The sequence below is a fragment of the Podarcis raffonei genome, chromosome 2, assembly GCF_027172205.1.
Source record: "Podarcis raffonei isolate rPodRaf1 chromosome 2, rPodRaf1.pri, whole genome shotgun sequence".
Lineage (NCBI taxonomy): Eukaryota > Metazoa > Chordata > Lepidosauria > Squamata > Lacertidae > Podarcis > Podarcis raffonei.
The window spans coordinates 105,572,415-105,592,877 of record NC_070603.1 but is presented as its reverse complement, the minus strand read 5'-3'; positions in this window follow the sequence as shown (position 1 = coordinate 105,592,877).

The window sequence follows — 20,463 nt, the reverse complement described above, 5'->3', positions numbered from 1 at the left end:
GTTTGTCAATTTATAGTTTATTTGATTGTATGTCTGTTTATTGGTTTGTTTGCTTTCCTGGCATAAATGTATCTATTTTAAAACAATAAAGATATATCTATCACTTAAAAAAAAGACTTCCAAATGCTCACCAAAGTCTTTGGGAGTCTCTCCCCAACCCCACTTTAGAATTACAGCAGGACTGGCTTTAAAAGGGATGGGGAGCCTTCTCCCCCTCTTCCTTTACAAGCCTGATTTCCCTCCGATGAGAGCGAAAGGGATGTTGGCCACCTGTCACATTTGGTCTGTGATGGAGATCCTGATCAGGAAGTGGTCCTTAAGAGTCAGAAAGCTTCCTCTTGCCTGTTCTATGTAAACCCACCTAGTCAGGCTAGCTAAGGAGAGGCAGCCTGGATGGGCATGTTTCTTACGCATCTGAGAGGACGCTGGAAGGAGTTTCTACTGCTCATGCTTCAAGAAAAAGTGGGGCCTAGTCAGTGCCAAATTTATGTATAAGCTGTAGCTTAGGGCCCCACTCTCTTGGGGGCCCCCAACAAATTAAAAGGAAAAAAAACACTGGATGTACATTACCAAAATATAATATAAAAAACAAATACAGTGGTACCTCGGGTTACATACGCTTCAGGTTACATACACTTCAGGTTACAGACTCCGCTAACCCAGAAATAGTACCTCGGGTTAAGAACTTTGCTTCAGTATGAGAACAGAAATCGTGCGGCATCAGCGGGAGGCCCCATTAGCTAAAGTGGTGCTTCAGGTTAAGAACAGTTTCAGGGGTCGGGGTCCCTTTACCTTTATATATAGGGTGCCTACATTCTGCATGTGCAAATGGCTTCAGATACCTATTAGGTCCATAAATTACCATATAGTATGTATTCAACACAAAAAACAGTGACAATTTGTTGTTGACAGAGGACAGCTGGACATATAAAGGGCCCCATTACCTTCAGTAGCTTAGGGCCTCATCAAACCTAAATCCGGCTCTGGGCCTAGTGGAGAAATACAAATTCTACACTTTTCTAAAGCATACCAAAGTAGAAGTCTACTGATAATTAGCCGAAGGAAGGTACCTGCCAAATATATTAAGATATACTGTATATTATATTATGTTTCTGTTAAAAGCAATAGCAAATAGCTTAGTCTGACTTGCCTTTCAGATTGTGAACTTCTGGGGAGCAGGGACCCGTCTCTTTTGTGAAACTTTCTAATATCCCCTACATTGATGGTATAATAGGCGTAATAATTATGAAACTCTCAGGAAGAATCAGAATTGTAGAGTTGGAAGAGACCCCGAGAGTCATCTAGTCCAACCCCCGGCAACGAAGGCATCTCAGTTAAAGCATCCATGACACATGGCCACCCATCCTCTGCTTATTATTCATGTTTTTATACTGTATTTTATGTTGCTTTTACAATTAAGTGTTTTAAATTTGTTGTTAGCCTCCCTGAGCCTGGTTTTTGAACCGGGAAGGACGGGGTATAAATAAAAAAATATTATTATTATTATTATTATTGTTATTATTATTACAATCCTAAAAAGAGGTTCAAGTGATGTACATGACAACACATTTGTCCTATCTAAGCTGCACATTATGGAGTTACGTTGGTCACAATAAATGTTGCGTGTTAAACACATTTTGGGTAGCGTCCAACCACATTTTCTTAATGCTAAGAAACTCAAAGAAGAGAATAAAGTTAAACTACATAGGATTTTTCTTATCATTTATTTGGGTGGAGTATGTTTTTTTGTGACCAATGTAACACGCACAACCGATCTTGCTCCTAGCATAAAATTGCCAGTTCAGCAAATGAGAAAGCAGAACTATCAATACAATAAAGGGTCATTAACCTATTGTCTGTTTTCTTGGAGATGTCTTTATCTGAATTTTAGGGGTGGTGGAATAGAGAAGTTCTGAGTTATCTTGCATGTGATGCTTCTGGTTGTTTTACTCACATGTAAAATGCCATTTTGAAAAACAGATCACGAAACTTTCGGAAATTATCTTTAAAATTATATTAAATTTAACGAGCTATTTGACATTGGAACGGACTACCTCCAAAGATGATGGACTCTCTTTCACTGAAAGTCTTTAAACAAAGGCTGGATGGCCATTCTGCCAGAGATCATTTAGCTGTGATTTTTGGGATCCCTCCCAACGCTACAATTCTATGATTCCATATATAACCTGTTAACTATATGTGAAGATGAAAAATGGCTCTCTAGGGTTGATGTTTTCGTGGAATCACCTGCCACACAAACAAACAAAACTCTGGCTATTAATTTGACAGCTTTTGGGTTACATTTGGCTGGGTGCCTTTGATTAATGGCAAGACGCACGTAGCCACACACTCACACAAGAGTCTGTTCTTAGCCCTAGGGTGGCAAAAGGATGCCATTCGCTTATGGTTTGGCAAATATGATCCTGCCCATCTGCCACTGGGCAGGATGGGGAAATCTGCCAGTTTCTCACCTTGTCTCCAATTAACATGCAGGTGCTTGTGGAAATACCCCAATGTCCCCAAAGACCGGTGTTTTCCAGCCATTCTGGCTCAAGTTTGAAGGAGGGGAGGGAAAACAGGTGCCAGAGGGTATGTTTTGAGGGGCAGGGGAGGTGCCAGGTGTCAGCAAAGGGAGGGGTGGGCGAGAAATTCAAACCCGTGAACTTGTATGTGTCCTGGAGACAAGAACAGAGGCCCTCACCAGAGCCAATTCCTCCTAAAGCCTTCCTCCTCCCACCTGAATCTAGGTCCGTTCTGACTCTGAAACCCACCTCTGTGTGATCTCCTGTTTGTGGGGAAGTTCCTAGCATCAGAAGATCAAAACAGGGAGAAAACTGAAGGTTCGAGGGCCAACTGCAATCTCTCCTTGACCCCAGGGATGCTTCCTGCTTGCCCTTTGCACACACACCCACACACCCAGGCAGCTGCCACAATGATTTGTCAGAAATGCTGGATTTTTATTTTTATTTTGGTAATATTAAAACACAAACAGCTGTAAGATCCAAGTACAATTTGAAGTTCTGGTTAAAGCCGTATGCAGTAGGGAACCTGTAGCTCTCCAGAGGTTGCCGGACTACCAACTCCCATCATCCCTGACCAGGGGTCATGCTGACTGGTGCTGATGGGAGCTGGAGTCCAACAATATTGGAGCAGGCATAGGCAAACTCGGCCCTCCAGATGTTTTGGGACTACAGTTCCCATCATCCCTGACCACTGGTCCTGTTAGCTAGGGATCATGGGAGTTGGAGTCCCAAAACAGTTTGCCTATGCCTGATCTAGAGGGCCACAGGTCATTCCTCCCACCCACCAGCCGCTGCCCTATGCAGTTTGAGACAGGAGAGTAATGGTAAAGGCCTATGGTAAAAGACCTACACCTATGGAGATCGCTCTACTTTTCTGTGCTTTTAAAAAACGACAGTCCAAGAAAAGACAGAAGAATCACAGGAGAGTTACAGGATGACTTGAAGTTGCCGATGTGCGGATGCCCTGTAAAAAAAAAATGAGTAAACGAAGCACAGCCTAACGTGGAAAAAAACTTTCATCTGTTTTCAGATTTGAACATGGCTCCTGCTATCTTTATACCCTGCACAGTTGGTTTGTAGTCATTATTTTTTGTAATTTTTGTGTTGCTGTTTTGAAATTGTTTTCTGTGCTGTTAGAACCCCTAGAACAGATATATCCAACGTGGTCCCCTCCAGGGGCTGTTGGACTCCAGTTCCCATCAGTCCCAGCATGAGCCATGGTCTTAAATCATGGGAGTTGTAGTCTAACCGCATCAGAAAGAAGCCACCCTGTTGGCTAGAAGTTTTGCTTTAAACTGAAGGGCATGGTTATTAGGATACAGTGGTACCTCGGGTTACATACACTTCAGGTTACATACGCTTCAGGTTACAGACTCCGCTAACCCAGAAATAGTACCTCGGGTTAAGAGCTTTGCTTCAGGATGAGAACAGAAATTGTGCTCCAGCCACGAGGCAGCAGCAGGAGGCCCCATTAGCTAAAGTGGTGCTTCAGGTTAAGAACAGTTTCAGGTTAAGAACGGACCTCCGGAACGAATTAAGTACTTAACCTGAGGTACCACTGTACTTAGATATAAATAATGAAATAAGGGCCTCAAAAGGGAGCAGTGCCCAGTTAAAAAGAAGGAAGGCACAACATGAAACACTAATTTGGCAACATATGGTTTTAGTACCCACACGCATTCGCAATTGTAGTATCAGCTGAAGCAACTTTGTGAACTGTCCTCAGACCCTATCATGATTATGTTGTTGTTTGTTTTGTTTCGTTTTAAGACATCTATATGCCTCATGGGAAGAGAAGACTCCCTGGAAAAAACCCTGATGTTGGGAAAGATTGAGGGCACAAGAAGTAGATGACAGAGGATGAGATGGTTGGACAGTGTTCTCGAAGCTACCAGCATGAGTTTGACCAAACTGCGGGAGGCAGTGGAAGACAGGAGTGCCTGGTGTGCTCTGGTCCATGGGGTCACAAAGAGTCAGACACGACTAAACGACTAAACAACAATATGCCACTTAATAATTTGCCTCTCTAAGTGGTGTACATAAAAGTGGGCATTCAGGGTGTTCAGGCATCAAGACCTGAAAGGCAATCAGCTGGGAAGAACACAAGCAAGAATAATCTTTCCCAGTGGGATTTTTTCCGCAGGGAGAACGGCTCAAGTGATAACACGGTATCACTTGATGTTGATGATGAGGGCACACATCTCCCAGGTTTGCTGTTTAATCCCTCTCGCAGGCTCAAATAAAAAACCCCAACAACAAATCTCTGATCGGGTGGGGAGGCAGCCTGCACACCTGCATGTTGAGTCAGAGCCACAGGTGAAACCCAATCCCAATAAGCTGCTTGGAGAGGGTCTTGGGTTCCCTCCTTCTCTACGTTAATAGGGTGGGAAGGACGCGCAGGCCTTCTGTTCCCCACTTGGCATCGTTTGAAGCCATCTGGGCTCATCTGGACGCTGAAGTCACTTTGGCGCCTCTCGTCTCCGCCTCTTCTCCCCACCCCCACATACAGGCTTTGATGCCCAACCACCCCACGTACAACCAGGAGCTGCAATTAAGCAGAGCCCCCCCCCTCCACTAATTTATTTGGGGTCTGCTGTATTGTATTCAGGATGGAGGTGTGTTTGCGAGAGCGGTGAGCTCTGTTTTGTTGTGCCTGCTCTGATTCCCTGCAGCTGTGATGTCTGAAACCCAGGGATGTGGAATAAGGAAACTGTTGTGTGGAATCAGGATCCTATGGCAACCCAAACAGCAAGGGGATAATAAACTGGGCGGCAGTGGGGGGGGGGGACACACACACCACTAGGAGCTTGGTCACAAACTGAGGCAAGGACAGCCCAATAAGCTAACGCCATTTTGATGAAAGCAGCTGAGCCTGATATCCAGGCCAGACCAGCCCTTGAACTTGAATTTGCCATTTGACTTTACACACAGTCACAGACTGCCATGCATTTAAAGCACATGGCTTTCTGCAAAGAATCCTGGGAAATGTAGTTTGTTAAGGGTGCTGGGAACCATAGCTCTGTAAGGGGTGAACTCCCATTCCCAGGAACAGACACTGCTCAGTGGGACATACTTCCTGGTGTGTGGATAGGACTGTGTCTTAAATAAGGCTTTTAAATACAATGGTACCTTGGGTTACATACACTTCAGGTTACAGACACTTCAGGTTACAGACTCCGCCAAACCAGAAATAGTACCTCAGGTTAAGAACTTTGCTTCAGGATGAGAACAGAAATCGTGGCGGTGCAGCAGCAGCGGGAGGCCCCATTAGCTAAAGTGGTGCTTCAGGTTAAGAACAGTTTCAGGTTAAGAACGGACCTCCGGAACGAATTAAGTTCTTAACCCGAGGTACCACTTTACATTTATTACCATTTTCTCTGGCTCCAGCTTACTCCCACTGCATGGCAAAGTGACTAACACTGCGGGGATCCTGTGTATGACTCAAGAGAAGTCCTGCTGCCTTCAATAGGGCTTACTCCCATCCAGGGGGAAATAACATTGCAAACCGACAGGCTGAGGCATAATCCTCTGGCACCAACTGTCTGGGGTTTGCACCAAAGCAGACAGGCCTTACCATTACTATTTTCAATTATTATTACAATTTTGCGGTGCCTTTCATTATTCTCCCGCTTTATTTTATATTCACAACAACCCTGTTGAGTAACCGACCCAACCGAGCCCCACCCATTGACCTGCGTGGCCGAGTGTGGATTTGAACCCAGGCCCTAGTCTTGACAACCACCACACAACCACAAGCAGCTGGTTTGGGGCCTGTTGAGAAGCTAGCAAATGGTTTGCCATTCCGGTTATTATTTCGGGGGAGGGGGCGCGGCGCGGTGCTTCTTCGATTGCTTTGCATCAGAAGAATTTGGGCACAAGACACTTTTGACACAGGTAGGTGTGCAGGAAGTGCCAGACGTCTTGGGGACGGAGTGCGTTTGTGCGCGCGCGTCTGAGTGTCTGTCCTACTCTGGAGTAGGGTGAGCACTGGAAATGGGTGAGAGAAACCAGTAGCACTTGAGGCGGAGCCAGCAGCAGGCCCGGCCCGGGAGGGATTTAGCCCGAGCAAGACCAAAAGCGAAAGTGGCTCGACGGCTGCGACAGCAAAGGAGAAGTTCGTTTGGAGGAGGCGAGTGTGTTTGTATGTCTGTACGCGCGTGGGGGGGGGGAGTCCAGGCTTTCCCGAGCCCTGATTGGCTGCGGCGGCCTTCCCAGGAGAGGAAGGAAGGGGGCAATTCGCTGGTCCTCTCTGCATAAAGTAGCCTCCGCGAGGAGCAGCGCAGAAAGGGCCGGGGCGCAACAGGCTGGCACGCTTTTCAGAGCTGTGCCCACGCAGCCTGGCCGGGCCGTGCCTCGACTTGCCCATTAGGCGGGCTGGCGGGCGGGCGGGCAAGCAGGCAGGTTCCCTTTCGACGTGCCTGGCTCTTGTGCCGTGGTCTGGATCCGCGGCACGCAAAGCTGAGCGAGGGCACTTGGTCGCCCCGCTTCCACAGACTGGCAGGTGAGAGGTGGGTGATGCGCGCCTGGGTGGGAGAGAGGGGGCATCAGGAGGGCTGGCACCTCACACCTGTTTCTGCACAGGTATATATATATATAAAGTATATAGGAGAGAGAGAGAGAGAGAGAGAGAGAGAGAGAGAGAGAGAGAGAGAGGTTAAACTCCACTGGAGTGTCTCCACACATTATTCTTACCCGGAGGAACTTAAAAGACTTGCACATTCATCACAACGTTTTAATGGTTAGGCCAGAAATACACAGGTAACAGGATGGTGTGGCTGATCGGGGGCGGGGGGGGGGTGCGAGTGGAGGAAAGTAGTTGCCTTGAACCCCACAGACAGGGTGTGGCCTGTGCTAAGGAAGCAGTACACACAGTGAGGCCAAAGAACTAGGAAGAGAGCAGGATCCAAGCGAAAGCAGGGGCGAAACTAGGCTTTATTTTGTCCGGGCCAAAGACCCAGTTTGCTGCCACCACCCTTCCACACCCCCAGCTGGGTATACTGTGCTTTTTAAGAGATGCAACAGGCAGAAATGCCACAGGTAGATCCTTTACCTTGTCATTGCCTCTGGTTTCATCAAGCCAGGTGTCCTCAACTGGTGGCATTGGCAAATTGGCAAAAGGAATTGGGTGTGGTGGCTAGGAAGCAAGGGGCAGTTTCCTCCCAAGAATCTTGCATTTCTCAATGCCGCAAAATACTCCCCTCCCTAACCCAAACTGGTGCCAAGAGTGGGAGAGCAGGGATCCACATCTCTGCTTGGAACAGAGAGATCCCAGTTTTGACAGAAGATTGCTGGGTGGTCTCAGGCAGGCCACAACCTTTTCCCCCCCCCCCCAACTATCCATTTGTAAAAACTGGGGATAGTGGCAATGGGTTGAAGGAAATGTTACTACAACTCCTAAGGTGTGTTTTATTCCCCCGTGGCACAAGATGTTCCAAGGTATCTAAATTAACAGGAAATATTCTGGGCCAAGTCTGAGTTTCTGCAAGAACTGAAGGTACGCCCCCCCCCACCAAAAAAAGTCCTCTTTGTTCCATACTTTTCAGGGTTGAGGGCCAAACAATATGTTGAGAGAGGGATGATCAGGTTTTCTATATTTCTTTCTCGGTATTGTTAGAGGGGTGGTGAGGATCTGAACCAGGACTGTGGGGAAAGGGAGGTTTGCCCTTTCATAACGATCATAATTTTAGGGGTGCTCCCAGGAGAAGATTAAGCCCAACTGCCTGCACAGCACAGGAATCTTGAAATTACACCGAAGCATAGAATAAAAGAATAACTAAGGCGCCCCCTTTCATACCTCGGGCTTAATGTGGATTGTGAACCTCTTGTGCCTCCTTTAGTTTCCCCCTTTAGTTCCATGCGGCCTTCTCCTCCAAGTATTGCTGTTCCACACTTTCTCCTCCCAGATAAACAAATCCAGTGCTTCTCTGTGATGTCGATGCAGCTCTGCTTTTAGGATTTTCAGAGCATAGGGAATCTCTGGAGGAGAAAGAGTGGGACAGCAGTAGCTGAAGGAAAACGCCTGGATTGGCCCTAAAAATCCCCCCCTCTGCTGTTTTCAGGTGGAAGTCACTTCCCCTCGAAGCTGCTGTTTGCACCCCATTTAGGTAAACCTACCAGTCCCTTTTTTTTTTAATGCATTGAGGTCCTGCAGCTTTTCAACACCTGCATAGCAGGCAGAAATCAACAGGTGAACCTTCCCCTGCCCTGGAGTTTCTATACCAAGAAAAGCTGTTACTGCTTCTTTGTTGTTTTTAATAGCTTCGTTGTCTGAAGTTGTTGCTTATTTACTTACTTCCTGCCTTTCTTCCCCGGTGGAACCCAAGGCAGCATTGCATGTGGTTCCCACATGCTCTCTCATTCAGTCACTGACCAGACTTGGACCTGCCTCTTGTACCTTTGGACCATACCATGGGCATGCAGTGGCTAATGGCGCAGATCTTTTCAGCCATGACTGATGCATTAGGGTGGGATTCAGCTATTGTTTCATTCAGAGTAGACCCACCGAAACTAATGAGCTTTACTAAGTTAGCTCTGTTAATTTCAATGTGTCTGCTCAGAGTTGAAGACCACCCTTTGTTGCCTAGTCGTTTGGACTGCTTTGCTTCCTGGGAAAGCCCCCATTGGATGAGCTGGGACCCCCACACAGAGAGATGGTTCCTTTCCCCAATTATTTTCAGCAACCCCCTTGCTAGAGAGGCTGGATTTCAAATATTGGTGAGCTGCTCCTTTTCCAATCGAGAATTTGTGGGTTCCCCCTGTTTTAATTGGATCTGTTCTGGTGCCTTCAGTGGCAGGCTGACACACAGGAATTTAGGAGGGGAAACGTGTCCAGCAGAGAGAGAGAGAGAGAGAGAAAGGAAGAAGGGGAAATTCCACCTGTTAAACAATGCCTCAATATCTGGTGGCTGTTCAGCTTACCAGAGCCCTGTAGCAAAAGGCGGCAAAGCTACAGAGGAGTCAGTCCAGTGTGACCCTTGTATTTGGATCACATGCTTGGTTCTCTGAATCGGAATTCAGAGGCACAACCGAGACTTCCGATCGAGGTGGTTTATGTTTTCAGAAGTGCGGCCAACGGTTTCGATCTGTAACAACAAAATGAGGTGACCTTGTGGGTTTTGAGGACAATGGCGGCAACAAGTTGGTTGTGTTTCCGCAGCTTCAAAAAGCAGTTTAGAGATCTGCTATGGATTTATTTTTTTATTTAAAAAAAGAGGAAATGGGGGGGATGGGGAATCAGCGTTTGCTGTTCTGCTGACATGTGTGTTTTTGTGTCTCTGGAGTTTTTTTGTGTTCGCACACTTGAACACACAGCCAAAATTGACTTTTGACCTTGGGGGAGTTAAAGAGCTGTTTGGGCACTGTTTTGAGATGGCTTTGGGCGCAAGTGGATGGTTCTGCAGGTGGAGCGGTGAATGGAAAGATGAGGATTGGGTTCCTTTCTGTCCCTTATCAGTCCTTTGACCCACCCACTACTTAGAGCCTAATCCTCTGCGCATTTACTTCAGGGGAGAGGGCTGAGGTGCTCAGTGGGACTCACTCCCAAATAACCCTGCACAGGATTGCAGCACCCTTTGTGTTCTTCGAGTTAAGCTGCCTCTGTCCCCAACGGAAACCACCGCTCCAGCGCAGTAGGAAGCAGAAGGGAGGCTTGTGGTGTGCGGTGTAGCACTTAAATTAGGAAGGGCGTAGTTGTGAGGCAGCCCCAAATGATAGTGTCTCCCCTGAAAGCATGCAAGCACCAGCACAGCAACAGATCATACACCATCGCAGATCTGCTGTGAGTGGGGGAGGCCAGGGTTCAAATCCCTTCACTCGGCCGTGAAGTTCACTGGGCGAACCTTGGGGCCACCGACCACTTGCCTCTCAGCCTAACTTACCTCACAGAGTTGTTGTGGAGATTTGATGATGAGGGAGAGAACCGTTCATGCTGCCTTGAGCTCCCTGGAGGAAAAAAGGTGGTTTATCAATGTAAAAAAATATAAATCAGCAGGGCAGGCTCCAGAAGTGTTGGAATCTCCTGGTGTACGAAAGTGACAGTTGACTTACTCCAGAGTCTGCCACCAGGAGATACTGTATGTAGAGCACAAAACAAACTGACTTCCTAGGGACTGTGGAGGGAGAGATGGCTATCGCTCTAGTCCAAAATGGAAGTGAGAATAGGAGGTGCAGTGAAGTTACTTTAGCCAAACTTTCCCTGAAGGAGTCTGGCCAGTTTTTGTTGAGGAACCGCAAGTTGGACCTTTGGCTGGAAGAGAGTTGCCTTTCTGAGGTGGTGGAAGAGTCCACCAACTATTCGCTGTAAGAAGCATGGCTGACGTGCTCGATACTTTACCAGTGGTCACATGAGAACGGTATAAACGGTGCAGGTACATTTGCCCTGACTTAAAAGACCACGTGGCTGCACTGCCTTTACACAGAAAAAACCGTGTGTGTTTATTTTCAATGGCCACCCCATCAGCATCAATGTCCACCAGGCACCACTGCCAAGGTCACTTGTGGTATCTGCTAAAGCCAGTTGTACGCAAGGGTTGTAGCTCAGTGACAGAGCTTCTGCCTTGCGTGCACAAGGTCCCAGGTTCAATCCCTGGTGTCCTCAGGTAGGACTGGGGTGGTTCCTTGCCTGAAACCCTGGAGAGCCACTCATACAGTCAGGCTTAGCCATACTTTCATCTGCACTTTCCAGGCGTGGTCCGTGCTTTAAGCCATGTGTCTGAGTGCCATCCCCTTTTTTTGCTAGCTTTCCCCGCAAAAACTTACTCTTTAAAGTTGAATCGGAGCAAACGGCAGAAAACCCAAATTGCTGTTGGTTCCATTTCAGCTTTAAAGAGCAGGTTTTCACGGGGAAAGCTCCAGAGCTCCTGGACAGAACAGGGCAAAAGCTAAGTGCGGAGAAGCCCTCAGTGTAGACAATAATGAGCTAAATGGATGAGGCAGATTCCATTTCCCTTTCTATATTATTGCCAGTCCATTATCTTGCTTGCAGAATAAAGATGCTGGATTGTTTGCAGAATGGGAAAGTTGTAATTTTGTCTGGGATTAACATCTCTTCCAGTACCTAGAGACAGGAATATCTTTGTGGCACAGGCTGAGGTCTGGGAAGGAGCCCCAAGAGATAGGGAAGCCTAGGGCCCTTGACAGACGCAAGCTGGAACAGAGATGGGGGAATCTATGTGACCCTGTGGATATTGTTATACTACACTTTCCACGTGGCGCTGTGGTCTAAACCACCTGCCTATTTATTTAGCTAGCTAGTTCCATCCATGTGCACCGTGCCTTTACAGAGGGACAACAAGACGAGAGGTCTCTGCCCCAAGCAGCTTACATTCTGGGATTCAGCACAGAGGAGTCAGCAGAGGGAACAGAGCAGGGGAAGAAGAATGGGTTCCTTTAGCCCTAGCTGGCAGCGCCAACTTTGGTCTGCCCATTTACTATTTCCCCGCTGGTCCATCTGGGCTTATTTACCTAGATCTAGAAAAAGATAGGGATTGTGGGTGATGTGGGCCTCAATTGGAAAGGTGCATCTGAATTGCTGTTCACAAGCAACCATTTTCTTCTTCTTCTGTTGGGCAAGGAATACCTGCAGGGGACATTCAGCAGCAGGGAGGGCCTTCCACCCACCAACCTCTTCCCCTTCCTCTCCAGCTGGGCATGAGACTTGCAAAAAGGCCACAGGGAGGCGAATGAGAGAAAAGTCGCTGGACAGAATCACCTGAAGGGGTGGGGGGCAGCCGGGCCTCCCTCCTGCACTGCTAACTGGGTCCAGTCTAACCAGTGTGCAGTGTAGATGCTGGGTTTGTCGTGTGGCGCCCTGTAGGAGGTTCTAAAATAAAATGGGAGAGAAGGTGGTTTGTTCTGCGGATTATTTTAATGGTTGGCCTTCGTGTTTTCAGCACGAACAACAGGTTTTGTCTGCCCACCCCTCCTATGCATTGCTTCTACCCTTTGGGGGGGGGATCAGGGCGGGTTGCAAAATCCACTCTAATGCAAGATGGTCCTTTCCTTCCACCCCTTTCCCTATGATAGTCTCTCCCCCCCTCCTCCCCCCTCGATTCTCCTCTTCTCTAATTTTCTGCTTAGCACAATGCATGCATCTGCTCTGCAGAGGAAAGGGTTACAAGGAAGTGGAATAACAATAAAAGATTTGAAATTTGACCCTGGCAAATCTACCTCCTCTTGTTTGAACTTTCAGCCTGACTGCATCCCAGGGGCATAATAACAGTGGGGAGTTGTGTGGCACAACAGCCAGAAGGAAGATCAAGGGGTGGGAGTGAGAATACCACCTTTCCTTGTGGAGTGTGTGTGCCAGCAAGGGACTAGGAAGTGGGTGGAGAAATAGACACCTGCCAAGGTGGGGCATGGTAATAGGGAAAGTATTTAATGTATGCCAGGCAGAATTACCAGCGAAGCTGTTTGCACAAGTGATGTTGAAATTGGTTGGGGTTTTGTTTGTGATTTGCATTTTCCTCCCCTTGCAGAGTCCATTCACAACCGACTCCCTTCCACCTTCCTGCATTGCTTAGCAGCACTCACAAGCAACTGGTGCATTGTAGGCTGGCAGGTGTTCTCATTTCTCTGCCCCCCCCCCTTGCTAGTCTCACCTGGGCTAGGCTGATTCCTGAAAGGAAGTGCTTCTTCACACAACACATTAAGTACTTTAAAGAAATTGCAGAGAGCAGATGTGGCAGCAACTGATTGGCATAGGATGGGGGGCTTTCAAATGATTTTTCTTTCTTTCAAGAAATCTGTGGTCTATCCATGGCCATGAGCCATGTTTCCTAAATAGAGCCCCCAGGTTCAGAGGAAATGTACCTCTGAATATACTACTTGTTGCGGGGACAAACAGCAGCGGAGGGCTATTGCACTCAGGTACTGCTTGCGGGCTCCCTAGAGGCAGCTGGTTCACCGGTGTAGAAACGGGAGATTTGGAATAGATGGAAGTTTGATCTGATCCTGCAGTGCTCTCCTTATATTATAAATGCAAATCTAGTAGTAGTAGTAGCGTCAGCAGCAATAATAACAGTAAAAATAGTAGTAATAATATATTGTTTATTTTATATACCAAGATCTATTTACTGCTTATCCAGAAATAAGAATAATTCTAACCCGTTTGCATATTCTTAGTCCAAACAGAGTTGCAGGATCAGTGCAGATGACACAGGAGAAACAGCACAAAGGACAGCAAGCATTGTGAAAACCTTTGTGCTGTTCAGCCCAATTTGTTAACACCCCCCCGAATCTCCTTAAGCAGTCTCTTCAATGAACCTAAGCACTTTTATCTTATTTGATACTTCTGTCCTCCAAGGAGCTCAAGATGGCATCCCTCTCTTGTTTATCCTCACAACAACCCGGCGAAGTAGATTAGGCTGAGAGATGGAGACTGGTCCACGGCCACGCAGGAACCACGTGGAACCGAGGTCTCCAAAGTCCAGCATTCTTAACCAGGGCATCATTATTTGATTGCATAGGCTTAAGTTCCACTTGCAGTTAAATTAGCTTCTGTGTAAAAAGGTCAGGGTGCCCATGATTTTCCTTTGTAGACAAATACAGGAGAAGGTCTAAGAATATAAGACTAACCTTAGTATAAGAACATAAGACTAACCTTACTGGATCAGCCACTCAGTGCCTCCTACAGTGGAGGTAGTAAAGTCAGGCAAATAAAGTCTGGTAAATAAGTACAATCAGGCAGGTAGCATTTGATACCAAGTCAGGACACAACAGCAACTTGCACTAAAGAGGGGCTTCTGGAAAAACATGCACCGTGTTGCTGAGGAATCTGCCGAAGGACTTATTGACCCTGGCTGGGCTTTCTCTCCTTACAGGACCTGTGGCATCTCCTCCGCGCAGAAGCCATAGCTGCTCTTGGAACTGTCTTCATGCTCCTTGCATAAATCTCAGCTCTTGGGGTCTGACAGTGTGTGACCTTCTTCCCTTCCGCGATGGAGCCTGCTTCTTTGCCCAGGCCTCAGTACCACCTTGCCTGCCTTCTGAGGCCAGCCAGCTTCTTCAATGATGATGACGACAGCGTGTTAGCTGGCAACGGAATCCCAAAAGCAGCTGTTTTTCTCTGAGCATTCCAGCTGCGCTTGGATTTCGTTCCCTGCTCTCCTGCTCTGCTCTTCTGGAGTTGGTTTGGTCTCCTCCTTAACTTGAGACATGGGGGAAAAGGCTGCGGCTTCTGGTGGTGGGGCTATAGGAAAGGAACAAGGGGTTTTGCACACAGAGCAAAGATTCTGCTCTCCCTAATACAGTGGTACCTCGGGTTAAGTACTTAATTCGTTCCGGAGGTCCATTCTTAACCTGAAACTGTTCTTAACCTGAAGCACCACTTTAGCTAATGGGGCCTCCTGCTGCTGCCGCGCCACCGGAGCACGATTTCTGTTCTCATCCTGAAGCAAAGTTCTTAACCTGAGGTACTATTTCTGGGTTAGCAGAGTCTGTAACCTGAAGCGTATGTAACACGAGGTACCACTGTAATGAGAGCTAGAAATCCAAATCACAGCAAAGTTCCTCAGGGTCTTGCAGATGTCATCCGTTGTCAATTGGCTCAGCTAGCTTTCCATTTGAGCTATATAGAAGAGGAAAACGGGATGCTGATTCCATTTGCAGCCGACTCCCTAGGTGGCAACAGATGCGATTGCTGTGCAAAATGATTGTGAGGGGGGGTGTTCCTCAACCGGTTAATTGTTCAGGCAACGGTGAAACTTTAATAGCCAGGTAGCAAATGAAAAACCTAAAGCAAGCGGGGGGGGGGAATCCTGGGTTGTTTAGAAAAAATAGCCAGGTGCCATTCTGAGGAGTAGCTTTAAAAAAAAAAGTGTTGTGTTGGTTTTTGTTTGTGCCTTTCTTCATGTGCTGCATAATCAGCTTATGGAATTATTGACAAAGGGGTGTTGTAATGACAGCTGCTATGTATGGTTTTTTGTTTAAAAACATATTAAACCAATGGATGGCAAATAGGTCTATCAACGGCTATTTGCTAGAACAGCTGAGAATAGAACTTCCACATATAGGAAGCCTCTAATTGCCAAAATAAACAAGAGGGGCTGGATACGCTCTGCCATGTGGGTTTCCAAAGAGCACCTAACTAGGCCACTTTGGGTTGCTGAATTATCTGGATCTTGGTGTCTCCAATAGGGGCCTTTTCCAAACAGCCGGTTCATTGAGAGCCAGTGTGGTGTAGTGGTTAAGAGCGGTGGACTCGTAATCTGGTGAACCGGGTTCATGTCTCCGCTCCTCCACCTGCAGCTGCTGGGTGACCTTGGGCCAGTCACACTTCTCTGAAGTCTCTCAGCCCCACTCACCTCACAGAGTGTTTGTTGTGGGGGAGGAAGGGAAAGGAGAGGATTAGCCACTTTGAGACTCCTTCGGGTAGTGATAAAGTGGGATATCAAATCCAAACTCTTCTTCTTCTTGAGCATTCATCCTGAATCACTTTTGGCGGGGAAATAGACAGCACTGGCTGCTTCATGAGCCTTCACTCTGGTTTGTTGGTTGGGGAGGTTCGATGGCATTTTGCGAAAGCACGGGTTACCCAGCGTTTTCCATGCCATTTCCCAAATTGCTTTCCTTCTCACAAGCCCCCTATCTTCTGGAGAAAGCGGGTTTGTTATTCAGGGGCACTAAATCAGCTTCACATGCAAAATCCCATCTGAAAACTACGACGGTCTGGAAGCATCTGGGGGGACGGGGAAGCATATGGTTGGACTACAACTCCCATCATCCCTGACCATTGGCCATCGAGACTGATGGGAGTTGGGAGTCCCAACAATATCTCGAGGAGTCCAGTCTGGAAAGACAATTTTCAAGTTACTGATGTATGTACCTGTAAAAAGGGAGCTTTCTCACAGCATGGGAGAGGATATAATTGACCACCAGAGGCGGCTAGGGTTTGAGGTAGAAGTCCGTAAGGGCAGGCTTAAGGAGGGACTGCTGGAATGGTGAGGTGTGAGTCGGGTGTGCCTCTGGGTTTCTTCATGCTTCTGTCCTCTAAAGATAGTGGTTTGTTTCCTGGGGAGAAAACCACCAGATCTGGATCTGTCGATGTGCTACAGTCAGCAAGCACTTCCAGCCACAAAGTGGATAAGGCCATCTGCGATCTGGGGCAGGAAGGGCCCAATCACGCAATGTGGGCATGAACTTCCTGTTCTGGGTACAGCACAGGCAGGGTTGGGATTGAGAGGGCCAGAGTTCAGCAGATCTAGAAGCTGGGAGGGTGGTTCACAGTAGGGGCAGTGGTGACTGGTAAAGTGGGAGCCCAGTAATGGGTGGAGCCACAGTTCATGGCAGTCAGAGCCAACCGATTCAGTTCTAGTTTTGTCCCAGTCTTCTCCCTCCACACAGCGGAGTTCTGCAAGGGCAGCCTTGGCACTGAGGAGGGGGAAGCTGGCATGCATTGCCACCCCACCCACCCCACTGTATGCAAGAAGGCCGGCAGGTGGGGGCTGGCTGAAGGCAGAGATTGGTGAGGCAATGCCCAATGGCTCTAAAGGACCAGCTTCCGTTGAATATAGGCCCTTTGGACAAGAGTGGGCAACTTTTCTTCTGTAAAGGACCGCATTCCCTCAGGGGTCATTGGTCACGAACCGAAACAGGGCTGGAACCAAAGTGGGCAGGCCTACTCCTTCTCTCTCTCTCTCTGTCTCTCTAACACTTCCATAAAGGACGTAAGGAGAGCCTGCTGGATCAGGCCAGTGCTGCATCTAGTCCAGCATCCTGTTCTCACAGTGGCCAACCAAATGCCTGTGGGAAACCGACAAGCAGGATTCGAGCACAAGAGCTGTCTCCCCTCCTGTGGCTTCCATAAAACTGATATTCAGAAGCATTGCTGCCTCCAGCTGTGGAGCCAGAGTAGAGCCCTCTTTTCTAATTCTCTTTTAAAGCCATCTAGGTTGGGCGCCATTACTGCCTCGTTTGGGAGCGAGCTCCATATCTTGGCGGTGTGAAGAAGTAGCTTCTTTTATCTGTCTAGCATTCAGCTTCAGTGTATCGCCACGAGTTCTAGTCTTGCCAGAGAGAGGGAGAAAAACACTTCTCTTATTCACTTAACACACAAGCTTTTAAACTTCTATCATGTTACCACTTAGTCGCCTTTTCTCTGAACCAAAACAGTCCCAAAGGCTGCAACCTCTCTTGTAGGGGAGTTCCTCCATTGCCTTGATCATGTATCGGTCGCTGAACCGTTTCCAACTCTACAATATCCTTTTCGAGGTTCTCTCTCTCCCCCACCCACCTTCTCTTAAATTTCTGTAGTAGGCCACATTCCAGCCACACAAGCCAGGGGTTTCTCCGATCCATACGTAGGAGAGAGCAAGATATGTTCTCAACAGTTCAGGGAAACTTTCCAGCTAAGCAGAACCACTTGAGGGGGGATGCAGAACAGTCCTGGTGAAGAATTGTCCCTTGAGGAGATTTCCACAGGCCAGGCAGAGAAGCCTGGAGGACTGAAGTTGTTCCCTGTGCATGAGATTCCCCTCACCCCCAATGACTTTGGGGTTTGTTTCTCATCCTATGTTTTCTTTATTTATACCCAGCCCTTCCTCCCCATGGCACAGCAAACAGACATGATCTAAAAATGGAAACCAAATGAAAAACAACAACAACATTCTAAAACGGATTGAAAGCGGGTTATGCGTTTACCACAACAAAATGGGGGAGGAAACCAGCGCACCCAATAGCCACATAAAAGTATGACGTGGCTCTTAATGCTAAAAATGCACAGATGCTGCTGTTGTCTCTTGTGGTGTAAGGGGGGAGGGATATATCCCTAAGACTGTGAGGGTTTTCAGCATGGTTGGAGGGAAGGGAAGCTGGTACAGTGGTACCTCGGGTTAAGTACTTAATTCGTTCCGGAGGTTGGTTCTTACCCTGAAACTGTTCTTAACCTGAAGCACCACTTTAGCTAATGGGGCCTCCTGCTGCTGCCGCGCCACCAGAGCACGATTTCTGTTCTCATCCTGAAGCAAAGTTCTTAACCTGAAGCACTATTTCTGGGTTAGCGGAGTCTGTAACCTGAAGCGTATGTAACTTGAAGCGTATGTAACCCAAGGTACCACTGTACATTGAAAAATCATTGACTACTGAGGCTAAAGATTGATATACCTTCTCAAGAGAGAAGGGTGAGGGCTTCCTTTTTCTATCATATCAGTCTTCAGCTCACGTCAGAGACAGTTATTGGTAGCTCTTCGTATCCTAACATTTTAAACGGTCACAGCTTCAGTGTCGTGCTACTTTGAGCTGCCATGCCCTTCTTAAAGAATCATGGAAACTAGTTTGTTAGTGGTGCTGAGGGCCATTGGGAGACACCCCCCCGACATAGAGCTATAATTATCATAGTGATTTAATAGTCAATCCCTCTCCTCTGGGAGCCCCGAGAGTTGTAGCTCTGGAGGTCATTTATGAACTGTAGGACACCCCTGCTCCTAACAGCAGACTTATATGGTGACTTATATACAGCAGCTAAAAGGGGAGCCACTGAGAGGAAAGTGAAGTATCAACCTGCTTGGGGGAACCCTGGTGTTCGTAGCAGTACAAAAATATTTTTGAAAAAACACTTAAACAGGTAGCCCCACCCCACAGCAGCCTAATGAGAACTGAGCATGCTCAGCTGCCTTGCTGTCTGGAACCCTGAACAGGAGCACTCCTGTTAGGATGCGAGGATATGCACATTTTGCTGCAGTCTCTCTGATCAGAACATAGCTGTTATAAATAACTATCTTCAGTTTCCACCGTATACTAACCTGTGACCTAAACTGTTTCTTGATTCTGCCAGAAGTAATTTACAGCTGGGCACATACTGAAGTGACGCGCTGAATATTTGAAAGCCTTAGGAGTGACACATCTTCCCAATCGGTTGCTCTTTTGACCAGAGAGATTACAGGTAGTAAACTCTTCTTCTCCAGCATGTTTATCCAAGGAGGAGTTGCCTTATAGTGGAATGGCTGCTAGCCGTCAATGGCTGTTATCCACAATGGCTGTGCAGTAAGGTTTTTGAATACCAGTTGCTGGAAACCACAGAAGGCGAGAATGCTCTTGTGCTTAGATCCTTGCATGTTTCTGACGGGAATCTGGTCGGCCACTGTGAGAACAGGATGCTGGACTAGATGGGCCTTTGGGCAATCCAAAAGGTTCTTCTTGTGTTCCTATGGAAGCTCATCCAGCTCAGGACTATGAACAGGACCCTAGGGCCAGGGGGAGGGTCTCAAGCAGGGGACTTTCCAAGCCCTACCCTGTGAATGTTTTAACACTGCTGATGCCCAGGAATGTTCCTAGGACACCATCACTCTTAACCTGCAAATCTCTCCTCCCCAAGCTGGTGACTGGCTGGACTTGGTCACATCAAATTGCAGAAGGCACCCACTGGAACAACCAGGTTGGCTTCAAGACGATGTTCCTGAATTCAGCCAGTTTCTCTAAGAGACATTTCTCTTCCCTGCAAGATGTTCCAAGAACAAAACAAACAAAATTATTGGTGCCCAGGCATGAAGAGACCAGTGTGTGTTGATGCACCTAGAGTGGATCAGATATCTTAAGCCTCACATGCACAGGGAGGTTCAGGAGAAGAAATTGCTTTGGAATGACACGATCACTCCCGCTGAGCGAGCAGACACAACGGCCACGGGGATGTCGTGTCTGTCCAAAGCTCTTTCAAGGATCCCAACTGGGCCCATGAAAAAAATGCAGCAGGGTGAACGAGTGAGCAGCTTTTCCAGTACCAAAGAAGACATTTCATGCAATGTCATGCGTCTTGTCTATAGCACAGATTCACTCATTCATTTCATAGCATGTCCTCCTGCACACAGAGTAAATAGCTGCTTCTAGTTCATCAAGGGTGGGTGCTTCTAGTTTCTCAAGGGTATATTTCCTACAGCTGCATAATCTTGCACAGGAAGTGAAAGGAGAAGTGAATGCATGAGGTTTCTACCGCACTGGATCTGGCCCATGC